At 58.9% G+C, this 16716-nt stretch overlaps 7 non-coding genes and 1 pseudogene across 7 annotated transcripts; all 8 read right to left on the bottom strand.

The window, feature by feature from the left end:
* Window positions 1–1120: 1120 nt before the first annotated feature.
* Window positions 1121–1239, bottom strand: LOC146676240 (5S ribosomal RNA). The gene has a single exon (XR_014911175.1). It is a non-coding gene; the product is annotated as a 5S ribosomal RNA (ribosomal RNA).
* A 1851-nt stretch (window positions 1240–3090) lies between these two features.
* LOC146676239 (5S ribosomal RNA) lies at window positions 3091–3209 on the bottom strand. The gene has a single exon (XR_014910840.1). It is a non-coding gene; the product is annotated as a 5S ribosomal RNA (ribosomal RNA).
* Window positions 3210–4390: 1181 nt separating this feature from the next.
* LOC146676238 (5S ribosomal RNA) lies at window positions 4391–4509 on the bottom strand. Its single transcript, XR_014911173.1, has one exon. It is a non-coding gene; the product is annotated as a 5S ribosomal RNA (ribosomal RNA).
* A 1856-nt stretch (window positions 4510–6365) lies between these two features.
* LOC146676237 (5S ribosomal RNA) lies at window positions 6366–6484 on the bottom strand. Its single transcript, XR_014911172.1, has one exon. It is a non-coding gene; the product is annotated as a 5S ribosomal RNA (ribosomal RNA).
* A 2207-nt stretch (window positions 6485–8691) lies between these two features.
* LOC146676236 (5S ribosomal RNA) lies at window positions 8692–8810 on the bottom strand. The gene has a single exon (XR_014911171.1). It is a non-coding gene; the product is annotated as a 5S ribosomal RNA (ribosomal RNA).
* A 1688-nt stretch (window positions 8811–10498) lies between these two features.
* LOC146676235 (5S ribosomal RNA) lies at window positions 10499–10617 on the bottom strand (annotated as a pseudogene).
* Window positions 10618–12473: 1856 nt separating this feature from the next.
* Window positions 12474–12592, bottom strand: LOC146676234 (5S ribosomal RNA). Its single transcript, XR_014911170.1, has one exon. It is a non-coding gene; the product is annotated as a 5S ribosomal RNA (ribosomal RNA).
* Window positions 12593–14798: 2206 nt separating this feature from the next.
* Window positions 14799–14917, bottom strand: LOC146676233 (5S ribosomal RNA). Its single transcript, XR_014911169.1, has one exon. It is a non-coding gene; the product is annotated as a 5S ribosomal RNA (ribosomal RNA).
* Between the last annotated feature and the right edge of the window lie 1799 nt (window positions 14918–16716).

Raw genomic sequence — 16716 nt, 5'->3', positions numbered from 1 at the left:
GCCACAGGCCCTGGTGTGGTGTAAGTGGCCTCAGCCAGAAGCCACAGGCACTGGTGTGGTGTAAGTGGCCTCAGCCAGCAGCCACAGGCCCTGGTGTGGTGTAAGTCGCCTCAGCCAGAAGCCACAGGCACTGGTGTGGTGTAAGTGGCCTCAGCCAGCAGCAAAAGGGCCCTGGTGTGGTGTAAGTGGCCTCAGCCAGCAGCCACAGGCCCTGGTGTGGTGTAGGTGGCCTCAGCCAGCAGCCACAGGCCCTGGTGTGGTGTAAGTGGCCTCAGCCAGCAGCCACAGGCCCTGGTGTGGTGTAAGTGGCCTCAGCCAGTGCCACAGGCCCTGGTGTGGTGTAAGTGGCCTGAGCAAGAGCCACAGACCCTGGTGTGGTGTAATTGGCCTCAGCCAGCAGCCACAGGCCCTGGTGTGGTGTAAGTCGCCTCAGCCAGAAGCCACAGGCACTGGTGTGGTGTAAGTGGCCTCAGCCAGCAGCAAAAGGGCCCTGGTGTGGTTTAAGTCGCCTCAGCCAGCAGCCACAGGCCCTGGTGTGGTGTAGGTGGCCTCAGCCAGCAGCCACAGGCCCTGGTGTGGTGTAAGTGGCCTCAGCCAGCAGCCACAGGCCCTGGTGTGGTGTAAGTGGCCTCAGCCAGCAGCCACAGGCCCTGGTGTGGTGTAAGTGCCCTCAGCCAGTGCCACAGGCCCTGGTGTGGTGTAAGTGGCCTGAGCAAGAGCCAGAGGCCCTGGTGTGGTGTAACTTGCCTGAGCAAGAGCCACAGACCCTGGTGTGGTGTAATTGGCCTCAATAGCAACTAATGCCCTGGTGTGGTGTAGGTGGCCTCAGCCAGCAGCCACAGGCCCTGGTGTGGTGTAAGTGGCCTCAGCCAGCAGCCACAGGCCCTGGTGTGGTGTAAGTGGCCTCAGCCAGAGCCACAGGCCCTGATGTGGTGTAAGTGGCCCCAGCCGGTCACTCAGGCCCTTGTGTGGTGTAGGTTGCATCAGCTAGCAGCACAAGACATTGGAAAAGAGCCAAAAGCAGTGTCGTTAATGTGCCCTCATTAATGGGCAGCTGCTTTTGGTCTTTTAATACACCCCTTCTCTGGATCAAAAGCGGTTCAATGACATGAAAATGAAAGGCTTACAGCACCAGGTATTCCCAGGCAGTCTCCCATCCAAGTACTAACCAAGCCCAGCCCTGCTTAGCTTCCGAGATCAGACGAGGTCGGGCGTGCTCAGGGTGGTATGGCCGTAAGCTGCTGGCTCCAGCACAATGTCTCAATTTATGGATTCAAGTGATTAGGTGGCAAGTACCTGAAGTTACGAAGACAATCCTATAACCATACCTGCATGTTTGCATAATACCCTAACCCAAAGGCTCAGTTTGGCATTTATCCAACAGCACAGGCCCTGGATTGTTGAAGATGGCCTCAGGAACCAGCACAGGGCCTGGTGTGTTGTACATGGCCACAGCAAGCAGCACAGGGCCTGGTTTGGTGAAGATGGCCTCGGCCAGAAGCGCAGGGCCTGGTGTGATGTGAGTGGCCTGAGCAAGAGCAACAGGCCTTGGTGTGGTGTAAGTGGCCTCAGCCAGCAGCCACAGGCCCTGGTGTGGTGTAAGTCGCCTCAGCCAGAAGCCACAGGCACTGGTGTGGTGTAAGTGGCCTCAGCCAGCAGCAAAAGGGCCCTGGTGTGGTGTAAGTCGCCTCAGCCAGCAGCCACAGGCCCTGGTGTGGTGTAGGTGGCCTCAGCCAGCAGCCACAGGCCCTGGTGTGGTGTAAGTGGCCTCAGCCAGCAGCCACAGGCCCTGGTGTGGTGTAAGTGGCCTCAGCCAGCAGCCACAGGCCCTGGTGTGGTGTAAGTGGCCTCAGCCAGTGCCACAGGCCCTGGTGTGGTGTAAGTGGCCTGAGCAAGAGCCACAGACCCTGGTGTGGTGTAATTGGCCTCAGCCAGCAGCCACAGGCCCTGGTGTGGTGTAAGTCGCCTCAGCCAGCAGCCACAGGCCCTGGTGTGGTGTAGGTGGCCTCAGCCAGCAGCCACAGGCCCTGGTGTGGTGTAAGTGGCCTCAGCCAGTGACACAGGCCCTGGTGTGGTGTAAGTGGCCTGAGCAAGAGCCACAGACCCTGGTGTGGTGTAATTGGCCTCAATAGCAACTAAGGCCCTGGTGTGGTGTATGTGGCCTCAGGCAGCAGCCACAGGCCCTGTTGTGATGTAACTTGCCTGAGCAAGAGCCACAGACCCTGGTGTGGTGTAATTGGCCTCAATAGCAACTAATGCCCTGGTGTGGTGTAGGTGGCCTCAGGCAGCAGCCACAGGCCCTGGTGTGGTGTAAGTGGCCTGAGCAAGAGCCACAGACCCTGGTGTGGTGTAATTGGCCTCAGCCAGCAGCCACAGGCCCTGGTGTGGTGTAAGTCGCCTCAGCCAGAAGCCACAGGCACTGGTGTGGTGTAAGTGGCCTCAGCCAGCAGCAAAAGGGCCCTGGTGTGGTTTAAGTCGCCTCAGCCAGCAGCCACAGGCCCTGGTGTGGTGTAGGTGGCCTCAGCCAGCAGCCACAGGCCCTGGTGTGGTGTAAGTGGCCTCAGCCAGCAGCCACAGGCCCTGGTGTGGTGTAAGTGGCCTCAGCCAGCAGCCACAGGCCCTGGTGTGGTGTAAGTGGCCTCAGCCAGTGCCACAGGCCCTGGTGTGGTGTAAGTGGCCTGAGCAAGAGCCAGAGGCCCTGGTGTGGTGTAAGTGGCCTGAGCAAGAGCCACAGACCCTGGTGTGGTGTAATTGGCCTCAATAGCAACTAATGCCCTGGTGTGGTGTAGGTGGCCTCAGCCAGCAGCCACAGGCCCTGGTGTGGTGTAAGTGGCCTCAGCCAGCAGCCACAGGCCCTGGTGTGGTGTAAGTGGCCTCAGCCAGAGCCACAGGCCCTGATGTGGTGTAAGTGGCCCCAGCCGGTCACTCAGGCCCTTGTGTGGTGTAGGTTGCATCAGCTAGCAGCACAAGACATTGGAAAAGAGCCAAAAGCAGTGTCGTTAATGTGCCCTCATTAATGGGCAGCTGCTTTTGGTCTTTCAATACACCCCTTCTCTGGATCAAAAGCGGTTCAATGACATGAAAATGAAAGTCTTACAGCACCAGGTATTCCCAGGCAGTCTCCCATCCAAGTACTAACCAAGCCCAGCCCTGCTTAGCTTCCGAGATCAGACGAGGTCGGGCGTGCTCAGGGTGGTATGGCCGTAAGCTGCTGGCTCCAGCACAATGTCTCAATTTATGGATTCAAGTGATTAGGTGGCAAGTACCTGAAGTTACGAAGACAATCCTATAACCATACCTGCATGTTTGCATAATACCCTAACCCAAAGGCTCAGTTTGGCATTTATCCAACAGCACAGGCCCTGGATTGTTGAAGATGGCCTCAGGAACCAGCACAGGGCCTGGTGTGTTGTACATGGCCACAGCAAGCAGCACAGGGCCTGGTTTGGTGAAGATGGCCTCGGCCAGAAGCGCAGGGCCTGGTGTGATGTGAGTGGCCTGAGCAAGAGCAACAGGCCTTGGTGTGGTGTAAGTGGCCTCAACCAGCAGCCACAGGCCCTGGTGTGGTGTAAGTCGCCTCAGCCAGAAGCCACAGGCACTGGTGTGGTGTAAGTGGCCTCAGCCAGCAGCAAAAGGGCCCTGGTGTGGTGTAAGTGGCCTCAGCCAGCAGCCACAGGCCCTGGTGTGGTGTAGGTGGCCTCAGCCAGCAGCCACAGGCCCTGGTGTGGTGTAAGTGGCCTCAGCCAGCAGCCACAGGCCCTGGTGTGGTGTAAGTGGCCTCAGCCAGCAGCCACAGGCCCTGGTGTGGTGTAAGTGGCCTCAGCCAGCAGCAAAAGGGCCCTGGTGTGGTGTAAGTGGCCTCAGCCAGCAGCCACAGGCCCTGGTGTGGTGTAGGTGGCCTCAGCCAGCAGCCACAGGCCCTGGTGTGGTGTAAGTGGCCTCAGCCAGTGCCACAGGCCCTGGTGTGGTGTAAGTGGCCTGAGCAAGAGCCACAGGCCCTGGTGTGGTGTAAGTGGCCTGAGCAAGAGCCACAGACCCTGGTGTGGTGTAATTGGCCTCAATAGCAACTAATGCCCTGGTGTGGTGTAGGTGGCCTCAGCCAGCAGCCACAGGCCCTGGTGTGGTGTAAGTGGCCTCAGCCAGCAGCCACAGGCCCTGGTGTGGTGTAAGTGGCCTCAGCCAGAGCCACAGGCCCTGATGTGGTGTAAGTGGCCCCAGCCGGTCACTCAGGCCCTTGTGTGGTGTAGGTTGCATCAGCTAGCAGCACAAGACATTGGAAAAGAGCCAAAAGCAGTGTCGTTAATGTGCCCTCATTAATGGGCAGCTGCTTTTGGTCTTTTAATACACCCCTTCTCTGGATCAAAAGCGGTTCAATGACATGAAAATGAAAGGCTTACAGCACCAGGTATTCCCAGGCAGTCTCCCATCCAAGTACTAACCAAGCCCAGCCCTGCTTAGCTTCCGAGATCAGACGAGGTCGGGCGTGCTCAGGGTGGTATGGCCGTAAGCTGCTGGCTCCAGCACAATGTCTCAATTTATGGATTCAAGTGATTAGGTGGCAAGTACCTGAAGTTACGAAGACAATCCTATAACCATACCTGCATGTTTGCATAATACCCTAACCCAAAGGCTCAGTTTGGCATTTATCCAACAGCACAGGCCCTGGATTGTTGAAGATGGCCTCAGGAACCAGCACAGGGCCTGGTGTGTTGTACATGGCCACAGCAAGCAGCACAGGGCCTGGTTTGGTGAAGATGGCCTCGGCCAGAAGCGCAGGGCCTGGTGTGATGTGAGTGGCCTGAGCAAGAGCAACAGGCCTTGGTGTGGTGTAAGTGGCCTCAGCCAGCAGCCACAGGCCCTGGTGTGGTGTAAGTCGCCTCAGCCAGAAGCCACAGGCACTGGTGTGGTGTAAGTGGCCTCAGCCAGCAGCAAAAGGGCCCTGGTGTGGTGTAAGTGGCCTCAGCCAGCAGCCACAGGCCCTGGTGTGGTGTAGGTGGCCTCAGCCAGCAGCCACAGGCCCTGGTGTGGTGTAAGTGGCCTCAGCCAGCAGCCACAGGCCCTGGTGTGGTGTAAGTGGCCTCAGCCAGCAGCCACAGGCCCTGGTGTGGTGTAAGTGGCCTCAGCCAGTGCCACAGGCCCTGGTGTGGTGTAAGTGGCCTGAGCAAGAGCCACAGACCCTGGTGTGGTGTAATTGGCCTCAGCCAGCAGCCACAGGCCCTGGTGTGGTGTAAGTCGCCTCAGCTAGAAGACACAGGCACTGGTGTGGTGTAAGTGGCCTCAGCCAGCAGCAAAAGGGCCCTGGTGTGGTGTAAGTGGCCTCAGCCAGCAGCCACAGGCCCTGGTGTGGTGTAGGTGGCCTCAGCCAGCAGCCACAGGCCCTGGTGTGGTGTAAGTGGCCTCAGCCAGCAGCCACAGGCCCTGGTGTGGTGTAAGTGGCCTCAGCCAGCAGCCACAGGCCCTGGTGTGGTGTAAGTGGCCTCAGCCAGTGCCACAGGCCCTGGTGTGGTGTAAGTGGCCTGAGCAAGAGCCACAGACCCTGGTGTGGTGTAATTGGCCTCAGCCAGCAGCCACAGGCCCTGGTGTGGTGTAAGTCGCCTCAGCTAGAAGACACAGGCACTGGTGTGGTGTAAGTGGCCTCAGCCAGCAGCAAAAGGGCCCTGGTGTGGTGTAAGTCGCCTCAGCCAGCAGCCACAGGCCCTGGTGTGGTGTAGGTGGCCTCAGCCAGCAGCCACACGCCCTGGTGTGGTGTAAGTGGCCTCAGCCAGCAGCCACAGGCCCTGGTGTGGTGTAAGTGGCCTCAGCCAGCAGCCACAGGCCCTGGTGTGGTGTAAGTGGCCTGAGCAAGAGCCACAGGCCCTGGTGTGGTGTAAGTGGCCTGAGCAAGAGCCACAGACCCTGGTGTGGTGTAATTGGCCTCAATAGCAACTAATGCCCTGGTGTGGTGTATGTGGCCTCAGGCAGCAGCCACAGGCCCTGTTGTGATGTAACTTGCCTGAGCAAGAGCCACAGACCCTGGTGTGGTGTAATTGGCCTCAATAGCAACTAATGCCCTGGTGTGGTGTAGGTGGCCTCAGCCAGCAGCCACAGGCCCTGGTGTGGTGTAAGTGGCCTCAGCCAGCAGCCACAGGCCCTGGTGTGGTGTAAGTGGCCTCAGCCAGAGCCACAGGCCCTGATGTGGTGTAAGTGGCCCCAGCCGGTCACTCAGGCCCTTGTGTGGTGTAGGTTGCATCAGCTAGCAGCACAAGACATTGGAAAAGAGCCAAAAGCAGTGTCGTTAATGTGCCCTCATTAATGGGCAGCTGCTTTTGGTCTTTTAATACACCCCTTCTCTGGATCAAAAGCGGTTCAATGACATGAAAATGAAGGGCTTACAGCACCAGGTATTCCCAGGCAGTCTCCCATCCAAGTACTAACCAAGCCCAGCCCTGCTTAGCTTCCGAGATCAGACGAGGTCGGGCGTGCTCAGGGTGGTATGGCCGTAAGCTGCTGGCCCCAGCACAATGTCTCAATTTATGGATTCAAGTGATTAGGTGGCAAGTACCTGAAGTTACGAAGACAATCCTATAACCATACCTGCATGTTTGCATAATACCCTAACCCAAAGGCTCAGTTTGGCATTTATCCAACAGCACAGGCCCTGGATTGTTGAAGATGGCCTCAAGAACCAGCACAGGACCTGGTGTGTTTTACATGGCCACAGCAAGCAGCACAGGGCCTGGTTTGGTGAAGATGGCCTCAGCAAGCAGCCACAGGCCCTGGTTTGGTGTAAGTGGCCTCAGCCAGCAGCCACAGGCCCTGGTGTGGTCTAAGTGGCCTCAGTCAGTGCCACAGGCCCTGGTGTGGTGTAAGTGGCCTGAGCAAGAGCCACAGGCCCTGGTGTGGTGAAGATGGCCTTGGCCAGCAGCAAAAGGGCCCTGGTGTGGTCTAAGTGGCCTCAGCCAGCAGCCACAGGCCCTGGTGTGGTGTAGGTGGCCTCAGCCAGCAGCCACAGGCCCTGGTGTGGTGTAAGTGGCCTCAGCCAGCAGCCACAGGCCCTGGTGTGGTGTAAGTGGCCTCAGCCAGCAGCCACAGGCCCTGGTGTGGTGTAAGTGGCCTCAGCCAGTGCCACAGGCCCTGGTGTGGTGTAAGTGGCCTGAGCAAGAGCCACAGACCCTGGTGTGGTGTAATTGGCCTCAGCCAGCAGCCACAGGCCCTGGTGTGGTGTAAGTCGCCTCAGCCAGAAGCCACAGGCACTGGTGTGGTGTAAGTGGCCTCAGCCAGCAGCAAAAGGGCCCTGGTGTGGTGTAGGTGGCCTCAGCCAGCAGCCACAGGCCCTGGTGTGGTGTAAGTGGCCTCAGCCAGCAGCCACAGGCCCTGGTGTGGTGTAAGTGGCCTCAGCCAGCAGCCACAGGCCCTGGTGTGGTGTAAGTGGCCTCAGCCAGTGCCACAGGCCCTGGTGTGGTGTAAGTGGCCTGAGCAAGAGCCACAGGCCCTGGTGTGGTGTAAGTGGCCTGAGCAAGAGCCACAGACCCTGGTGTGGTGTAATTGGCCTCAATAGCAACTAATGCCCTGGTGTTGTGTAGGTGGCCTCAGCCAGCAGCCACAGGCCCTGGTGTGGTGTAAGTGGCCTCAGCCAGCAGCCACAGGCCCTGGTGTGGTGTAAGTGGCCTCAGCCAGAGCCACAGGCCCTGGTGTGGTGTAAGTGGCCTCAGCCAGTGCCACAGGCCCTGGTGTGGTGTAAGTGGCCTGAGCAAGAGCCACAGACCCTGGTGTGGTGTAATTGGCCTCAGCCAGCAGCCACAGGCCCTGGTGTGGTGTAAGTGGCCTCAGCCAGCAGCCACAGGCCCTGGTGTGGTGTAAGTGGCCTGAGCAAGAGCCACAGGCCCTGGTGTGGTGTAAGTGGCCTGAGCAAGAGCCACAGGCCCTGGTGTGGTGTAAGTGGCCTGAGCAAGAGCCACAGGCCCTGGTGTGGTGTAAGTGGCCTCAGCCAGCAGCCACAGGCCCTGGTGTGGTGTAAGTAGCCTCAGCCAGAAGCCACAGGCACTGGTGTGGTGTAAGTGGCCTCAGCCAGCAGCAAAAGGGCCCTGGTGTGGTGTAAGTCGCCTCAGCCAGCAGCCACAGGCCCTGGTGTGGTGTAGGTGGCCTCAGCCAGCAGCCACAGGCCCTGGTGTGGTGTAAGTGGCCTCAGCCAGTGCCACAGGCCCTGGTGTGGTGTAAGTGGCCTGAGCAAGAGCCACAGACCCTGGTGTGGTGTAATTGGCCTCAATAGCAACTAAGGCCCTGGTGTGGTGTATGTGGCCTCAGGCAGCAGCCACAGGCCCTGTTGTGATGTAACTTGCCTGAGCAAGAGCCACAGACCCTGGTGTGGTGTAATTGGCCTCAATAGCAACTAATGCCCTGGTGTGGTGTAGGTGGCCTCAGCCAGCAGCCACAGGCCCTGGTGTGGTGTAAGTGGCCTCAGCCAGCAGCCACAGGCCCTGGTGTGGTGTAAGTGGCCTCAGCCAGAGCCACAGGCCCTGATGTGGTGTAAGTGGCCCCAGCCGGTCACTCAGGCCCTGGTGTGGTGTAGGTGGCATCAGCTAGCAGCACAAGACATTGGAAAAGAGCCAAAAGCAATGTCGTTAATGTGCCCTCATTAATGGGGAGCTGCTTTTGGTCTTTTAATACACCCCTTCTCTGGATCAAAAGCGGTTCAATGACATGAAAATGAAAGGCTTACAGCACCAGGTATTCCCAGGCAGTCTCCCATCCAAGTACTAACCAAGCCCAGCCCTGCTTAGCTTCCGAGATCAGACGAGGTCGGGCGTGCTCAGGGTGGTATGGCCGTAAGCTGCTGGCCCCAGCACAATGTCTCAATTTATGGATTCAAGTGATTAGGTGGCAAGTACCTGAAGTTACGAAGACAATCCTATAACCATACCTGCATGTTTGCATAATACCCTAACCCAAAGGCTCAGTTTGGCATTTATCCAACAGCACAGGCCCTGGATTGTTGAAGATGGCCTCAAGAACCAGCACAGGACCTGGTGTGTTTTACATGGCCACAGCAAGCAGCACAGGGCCTGGTTTGGTGAAGATGGCCTCAGCAAGCAGCCACAGGCCCTGGTTTGGTGTAAGTGGCCTCAGCCAGCAGCCACTGGCCCTGGTGTGGTGTAAGTGGCCTCAGCCAGCAGCCACAGGCCCTGGTGTGGTCTAAGTGGCCTCAGCCAGTGCCACAGGCCCTGGTGTGGTGTAAGTGGCCTGAGCAAGAGCCACAGGCCCTGGTGTGGTGTAAGTGGCCTCAGCCAGCAGCCACAGGCCCTGGTGTGGTGTAAGTGGCCTGAGCAAGTGCCACAGGCCCTGGTGTGGTGTAAGTGGCCTAAGCCAGAGCCACAGGCCCTGGTGTGGTGTAAGTGGCCTCAATAGCAAATAAGGCCCTGGTGTGGTGTAAGTGGCCTGAGCAAGAACCACAGGGCCTGGTTTGGTGAAGATGGCCTCGGCCAGAAGCGCAGGGCCTGGTGTGATGTGAGTGGCCTGAGCAAGAGCCACAGGCCCTGGTGTGGTGTAAGTGGCCTCAGCCAGCAGCCACAGGCCCTGGTGTGGTGTAAGTCGCCTCAGCCAGAATCCACAGCCACTGGTGTGGTGTAAGTGGCCTCAGCCAGCAGCCACAGGCCCTGGTGTGGTGTAAGTGGCCTCAGCCAGCAGCCACAGGCCCTGGTGTGGTGTAAGTCGCCTCAGCCAGAATCCACAGCCACTGGTGTGGTGTAAGTGGCCTCAGCCAGCAGCCACAGGCCCTGGTGTGGTGTAAGTGGCCTCAGCCAGTGCCACAGGCCCTGGTGTGGTGTAAGTGGCCTGAGCAAGAACCACAGGGCCTGGTTTGGTGAAGATGGCCTCGGCCAGAAGCGCAGGGCCTGGTGTGATGTGAGTGGCCTGAGCAAGAGCCACAGGCCCTGGTGTGGTGTAAGTGGCCTCAGCCAGCAGCCACAGGCCCTGGTGTGGTGTAAGTCGCCTCAGCCAGAATCCACAGCCACTGGTGTGGTGTAAGTGGCCTCAGCCAGCAGCCACAGGCCCTGGTGTGGTGTAAGTGGCCTCAGCCAGTGCCACAGGCCCTGGTGTGGTGTAAGTGGCCTGAGCAAGAGCCACAGACCCTGGTGTGGTGTAATTGGCCTCAGCCAGTGCCACAGACCCTGGTGTGGTGTAATTGGCCTCAATAGCAACTAATGCCCTGGTGTGGTGTAGGTGGCCTCAGCCAGCAGCCACAGGCCCTGGTGTGGTGTAAGTGGCCTCAGCCAGCAGCCACAGGCCCTGGTGTGGTGTAAGTGGCCTCAGCCAGAGCCACAGGCCCTGATGTGGTGTAAGTGGCCCCAGCCGGTCACTCAGGCCCTTGTGTGGTGTAGGTTGCATCAGCTAGCAGCACAAGACATTGGAAAAGAGCCAAAAGCAGTGTCGTTAATGTGCCCTCATTAATGGGCAGCTGCTTTTGGTCTTTTAATACACCCCTTCTCTGGATCAAAAGCGGTTCAATGACATGAAAATGAAAGGCTTACAGGACCAGGTATTCCCAGGCAGTCTCCCATCCAAGTACTAACCAAGCCCAGCCCTGCTTAGCTTCCGAGATCAGACGAGGTCGGGCGTGCTCAGGGTGGTATGGCCGTAAGCTGCTGGCTCCAGCACAATGTCTCAATTTATGGATTCAAGTGATTAGGTGGCAAGTACCTGAAGTTACGAAGACAATCCTATAACCATACCTGCATGTTTGCATAATACCCTAACCCAAAGGCTCAGTTTGGCATTTATCCAACAGCACAGGCCCTGGATTGTTGAAGATGGCCTCAGGAACCAGCACAGGGCCTGGTGTGTTGTACATGGCCACAGCAAGCAGCACAGGGCCTGGTTTGGTGAAGATGGCCTCGGCCAGAAGCGCAGGGCCTGGTGTGATGTGAGTGGCCTGAGCAAGAGCAACAGGCCTTGGTGTGGTGTAAGTGGCCTCAGCCAGCAGCCACAGGCCCTGGTGTGGTGTAAGTCGCCTCAGCCAGAAGCCACAGGCACTGGTGTGGTGTAAGTGGCCTCAGCCAGCAGCAAAAGGGCCCTGGTGTGGTGTAAGTGGCCTCAGCCAGCAGCCACAGGCCCTGGTGTGGTGTAGGTGGCCTCAGCCAGCAGCCACAGGCCCTGGTGTGGTGTAAGTGGCCTCAGCCAGCAGCCACAGGCCCTGGTGTGGTGTAAGTGGCCTCAGCCAGCAGCCACAGGCCCTGGTGTGGTGTAAGTGGCCTCAGCCAGTGCCACAGGCCCTGGTGTGGTGTAAGTGGCCTGAGCAAGAGCCACAGACCCTGGTGTGGTGTAATTGGCCTCAGCCAGCAGCCACAGGCCCTGGTGTGGTGTAAGTCGCCTCAGCTAGAAGACACAGGCACTGGTGTGGTGTAAGTGGCCTCAGCCAGCAGCAAAAGGGCCCTGGTGTGGTGTAAGTGGCCTCAGCCAGCAGCCACAGGCCCTGGTGTGGTGTAGGTGGCCTCAGCCAGCAGCCACAGGCCCTGGTGTGGTGTAAGTGGCCTCAGCCAGCAGCCACAGGCCCTGGTGTGGTGTAAGTGGCCTCAGCCAGCAGCCACAGGCCCTGGTGTGGTGTAAGTGGCCTCAGCCAGTGCCACAGGCCCTGGTGTGGTGTAAGTGGCCTGAGCAAGAGCCACAGACCCTGGTGTGGTGTAATTGGCCTCAGCCAGCAGCCACAGGCCCTGGTGTGGTGTAAGTCGCCTCAGCTAGAAGACACAGGCACTGGTGTGGTGTAAGTGGCCTCAGCCAGCAGCAAAAGGGCCCTGGTGTGGTGTAAGTCGCCTCAGCCAGCAGCCACAGGCCCTGGTGTGGTGTAGGTGGCCTCAGCCAGCAGCCACACGCCCTGGTGTGGTGTAAGTGGCCTCAGCCAGCAGCCACAGGCCCTGGTGTGGTGTAAGTGGCCTCAGCCAGCAGCCACAGGCCCTGGTGTGGTGTAAGTGGCCTGAGCAAGAGCCACAGGCCCTGGTGTGGTGTAAGTGGCCTGAGCAAGAGCCACAGACCCTGGTGTGGTGTAATTGGCCTCAATAGCAACTAATGCCCTGGTGTGGTGTATGTGGCCTCAGGCAGCAGCCACAGGCCCTGTTGTGATGTAACTTGCCTGAGCAAGAGCCACAGACCCTGGTGTGGTGTAATTGGCCTCAATAGCAACTAATGCCCTGGTGTGGTGTAGGTGGCCTCAGCCAGCAGCCACAGGCCCTGGTGTGGTGTAAGTGGCCTCAGCCAGCAGCCACAGGCCCTGGTGTGGTGTAAGTGGCCTCAGCCAGAGCCACAGGCCCTGATGTGGTGTAAGTGGCCCCAGCCGGTCACTCAGGCCCTTGTGTGGTGTAGGTTGCATCAGCTAGCAGCACAAGACATTGGAAAAGAGCCAAAAGCAGTGTCGTTAATGTGCCCTCATTAATGGGCAGCTGCTTTTGGTCTTTTAATACACCCCTTCTCTGGATCAAAAGCGGTTCAATGACATGAAAATGAAGGGCTTACAGCACCAGGTATTCCCAGGCAGTCTCCCATCCAAGTACTAACCAAGCCCAGCCCTGCTTAGCTTCCGAGATCAGACGAGGTCGGGCGTGCTCAGGGTGGTATGGCCGTAAGCTGCTGGCCCCAGCACAATGTCGCAATTTATGGATTCAAGTGATTAGGTGGCAAGTACCTGAAGTTACGAAGACAATCCTATAACCATACCTGCATGTTTGCATAATACCCTAACCCAAAGGCTCAGTTTGGCATTTATCCAACAGCACAGGCCCTGGATTGTTGAAGATGGCCTCAAGAACCAGCACAGGACCTGGTGTGTTTTACATGGCCACAGCAAGCAGCACAGGGCCTGGTTTGGTGAAGATGGCCTCAGCAAGCAGCCACAGGCCCTGGTTTGGTGTAAGTGGCCTCAGCCAGCAGCCACAGGCCCTGGTGTGGTCTAAGTGGCCTCAGTCAGTGCCACAGGCCCTGGTGTGGTGTAAGTGGCCTGAGCAAGAGCCACAGGCCCTGGTGTGGTGAAGATGGCCTTGGCCAGCAGCAAAAGGGCCCTGGTGTGGTCTAAGTGGCCTCAGCCAGCAGCCACAGGCCCTGGTGTGGTGTAGGTGGCCTCAGCCAGCAGCCACAGGCCCTGGTGTGGTGTAAGTGGCCTCAGCCAGCAGCCACAGGCCCTGGTGTGGTGTAAGTGGCCTCAGCCAGCAGCCACAGGCCCTGGTGTGGTGTAAGTGGCCTCAGCCAGTGCCACAGGCCCTGGTGTGGTGTAAGTGGCCTGAGCAAGAGCCACAGACCCTGGTGTGGTGTAATTGGCCTCAGCCAGCAGCCACAGGCCCTGGTGTGGTGTAAGTCGCCTCAGCCAGAAGCCACAGGCACTGGTGTGGTGTAAGTGGCCTCAGCCAGCAGCAAAAGGGCCCTGGTGTGGTGTAGGTGGCCTCAGCCAGCAGCCACAGGCCCTGGTGTGGTGTAAGTGGCCTCAGCCAGCAGCCACAGGCCCTGGTGTGGTGTAAGTGGCCTCAGCCAGTGCCACAGGCCCTGGTGTGGTGTAAGTGGCCTGAGCAAGAGCCACAGGCCCTGGTGTGGTGTAAGTGGCCTGAGCAAGAGCCACAGACCCTGGTGTGGTGTAATTGGCCTCAATAGCAACTAATGCCCTGGTGTTGTGTAGGTGGCCTCAGCCAGCAGCCACAGGCCCTGGTGTGGTGTAAGTGGCCTCAGCCAGCAGCCACAGGCCCTGGTGTGGTGTAAGTGGCCTCAGCCAGAGCCACAGGCCCTGGTGTGGTGTAAGTGGCCTCAGCCAGTGCCACAGGCCCTGGTGTGGTGTAAGTGGCCTGAGCAAGAGCCACAGACCCTGGTGTGGTGTAATTGGCCTCAGCCAGCAGCCACAGGCCCTGGTGTGGTGTAAGTGGCCTCAGCCAGCAGCCACAGGCCCTGGTGTGGTGTAAGTGGCCTGAGCAAGAGCCACAGGCCCTGGTGTGGTGTAAGTGGCCTGAGCAAGAGCCACAGGCCCTGGTGTGGTGTAAGTGGCCTGAGCAAGAGCCACAGGCCCTGGTGTGGTGTAAGTGGCCTGAGCAAGAGCCACAGGCCCTGGTGTGGTGTAAGTGGCCTCAGCCAGCAGCCACAGGCCCTGGTGTGGTGTAAGTAGCCTCAGCCAGAAGCCACAGGCACTGGTGTGGTGTAAGTGGCCTCAGCCAGCAGCAAAAGGGCCCTGGTGTGGTGTAAGTCGCCTCAGCCAGCAGCCACAGGCCCTGGTGTGGTGTAGGTGGCCTCAGCCAGCAGCCACAGGCCCTGGTGTGGTGTAAGTGGCCTCAGCCAGTGCCACAGGCCCTGGTGTGGTGTAAGTGGCCTGAGCAAGAGCCACAGACCCTGGTGTGGTGTAATTGGCCTCAATAGCAACTAAGGCCCTGGTGTGGTGTATGTGGCCTCAGGCAGCAGCCACAGGCCCTGTTGTGATGTAACTTGCCTGAGCAAGAGCCACAGACCCTGGTGTGGTGTAATTGGCCTCAATAGCAACTAATGCCCTGGTGTGGTGTAGGTGGCCTCAGCCAGCAGCCACAGGCCCTGGTGTGGTGTAAGTGGCCTCAGCCAGCAGCCACAGGCCCTGGTGTGGTGTAAGTGGCCTCAGCCAGAGCCACAGGCCCTGATGTGGTGTAAGTGGCCCCAGCCGGTCACTCAGGCCCTGGTGTGGTGTAGGTGGCATCAGCTAGCAGCACAAGACATTGGAAAAGAGCCAAAAGCAATGTCGTTAATGTGCCCTCATTAATGGGGAGCTGCTTTTGGTCTTTTAATACACCCCTTCTCTGGATCAAAAGCGGTTCAATGACATGAAAATGAAAGGCTTACAGCACCAGGTATTCCCAGGCAGTCTCCCATCCAAGTACTAACCAAGCCCAGCCCTGCTTAGCTTCCGAGATCAGACGAGGTCGGGCGTGCTCAGGGTGGTATGGCCGTAAGCTGCTGGCCCCAGCACAATGTCTCAATTTATGGATTCAAGTGATTAGGTGGCAAGTACCTGAAGTTACGAAGACAATCCTATAACCATACCTGCATGTTTGCATAATACCCTAACCCAAAGGCTCAGTTTGGCATTTATCCAACAGCACAGGCCCTGGATTGTTGAAGATGGCCTCAAGAACCAGCACAGGACCTGGTGTGTTTTACATGGCCACAGCAAGCAGCACAGGGCCTGGTTTGGTGAAGATGGCCTCAGCAAGCAGCCACAGGCCCTGGTTTGGTGTAAGTGGCCTCAGCCAGCAGCCACAGGCCCTGGTGTGGTCTAAGTGGCCTCAGCCAGTGCCACAGGCCCTGGTGTGGTGTAAGTGGCCTGAGCAAGAGCCACAGGCCCTGGTGTGGTGTAAGTGGCCTCAGCCAGCAGCCACAGGCCCTGGTGTGGTGTAAGTGGCCTGAGCAAGTGCCACAGGCCCTGGTGTGGTGTAAGTGGCCTAAGCCAGAGCCACAGGCCCTGGTGTGGTGTAAGTGGCCTCAATAGCAAATAAGGCCCTGGTGTGGTGTAAGTGGCCTGAGCAAGAACCACAGGGCCTGGTTTGGTGAAGATGGCCTCGGCCAGAAGCGCAGGGCCTGGTGTGATGTGAGTGGCCTGAGCAAGAGCCACAGGCCCTGGTGTGGTGTAAGTGGCCTCAGCCAGCAGCCACAGGCCCTGGTGTGGTGTAAGTCGCCTCAGCCAGAATCCACAGCCACTGGTGTGGTGTAAGTGGCCTCAGCCAGCAGCCACAGGCCCTGGTGTGGTGTAAGTGGCCTCAGCCAGTGCCACAGGCCCTGGTGTGGTGTAAGTGGCCTGAGCAAGAGCCACAGACCCTGGTGTGGTGTAATTGGCCTCAGCCAGCAGCCACAGGCCCTGGTGTGGTGTAAGTGGCCTCAGCCAGAAGCCACAGGCACTGGTGTGGTGTAAGTGGCCTCAGCCAGCAGCCACAGGCCCTGGTGTGGTGTAAGTCGCCTCAGCCAGAAGCCACAGGCACTGGTGTGGTGTAAGTGGCCTCAGCCAGCAGCAAAAGGGCCCTGGTGTGGTGTAAGTGGCCTCAGCCAGCAGCCACAGGCCCTGGTGTGGTGTAGGTGGCCTCAGCCAGCAGCCACAGGCCCTGGTGTGGTGTAAGTGGCCTCAGCCAGCAGCCACAGGCCCTGGTGTGGTGTAAGTGGCCTGAGCAAGAGCCACAGACCCTGGTGTGGTGTAATTGGCCTCAGCCAGCAGCCACAGGCCCTGGTGTGGTGTAAGTCGCCTCAGCCAGAAGCCACAGGCACTGGTGTGGTGTAAGTGGCCTCAGCCAGCAGCAAAAGGGCCCTGGTGTGGTTTAAGTCGCCTCAGCCAGCAGCCACAGGCCCTGGTGTGGTGTAGGTGGCCTCAGCCAGCAGCCACAGGCCCTGGTGTGGTGTAAGTGGCCTCAGCCAGCAGCCACAGGCCCTGGTGTGGTGTAAGTGGCCTCAGCCAGCAGCCACAGGCCCTGGTGTGGTGTAAGTGGCCTCAGCCAGTGCCACAGGCCCTGGTGTGGTGTAAGTGGCCTGAGCAAGAGCCAGAGGCCCTGGTGTGGTGTAAGTGGCCTGAGCAAGAGCCACAGACCCTGGTGTGGTGTAATTGGCCTCAATAGCAACTAATGCCCTGGTGTGGTGTAGGTGGCCTCAGCCAGCAGCCACAGGCCCTGGTGTGGTGTAAGTGGCCTCAGCCAGCAGCCACAGGCCCTGGTGTGGTGTAAGTGGCCTCAGCCAGAGCCACAGGCCCTGATGTGGTGTAAGTGGCCCCAG

This window comes from Rhamphochromis longiceps, linkage group LG3 (assembly GCF_057381845.1).
Source record: "Rhamphochromis longiceps isolate RC_006_pf linkage group LG3, R_longiceps_female_GT1.1, whole genome shotgun sequence".
Taxonomy (NCBI): Eukaryota; Metazoa; Chordata; class Actinopteri; order Cichliformes; family Cichlidae; genus Rhamphochromis; species Rhamphochromis longiceps.
The sequence above is the reverse complement of the archived record's forward strand: the minus strand, read 5'-3'. Positions and strand labels throughout refer to the sequence as shown.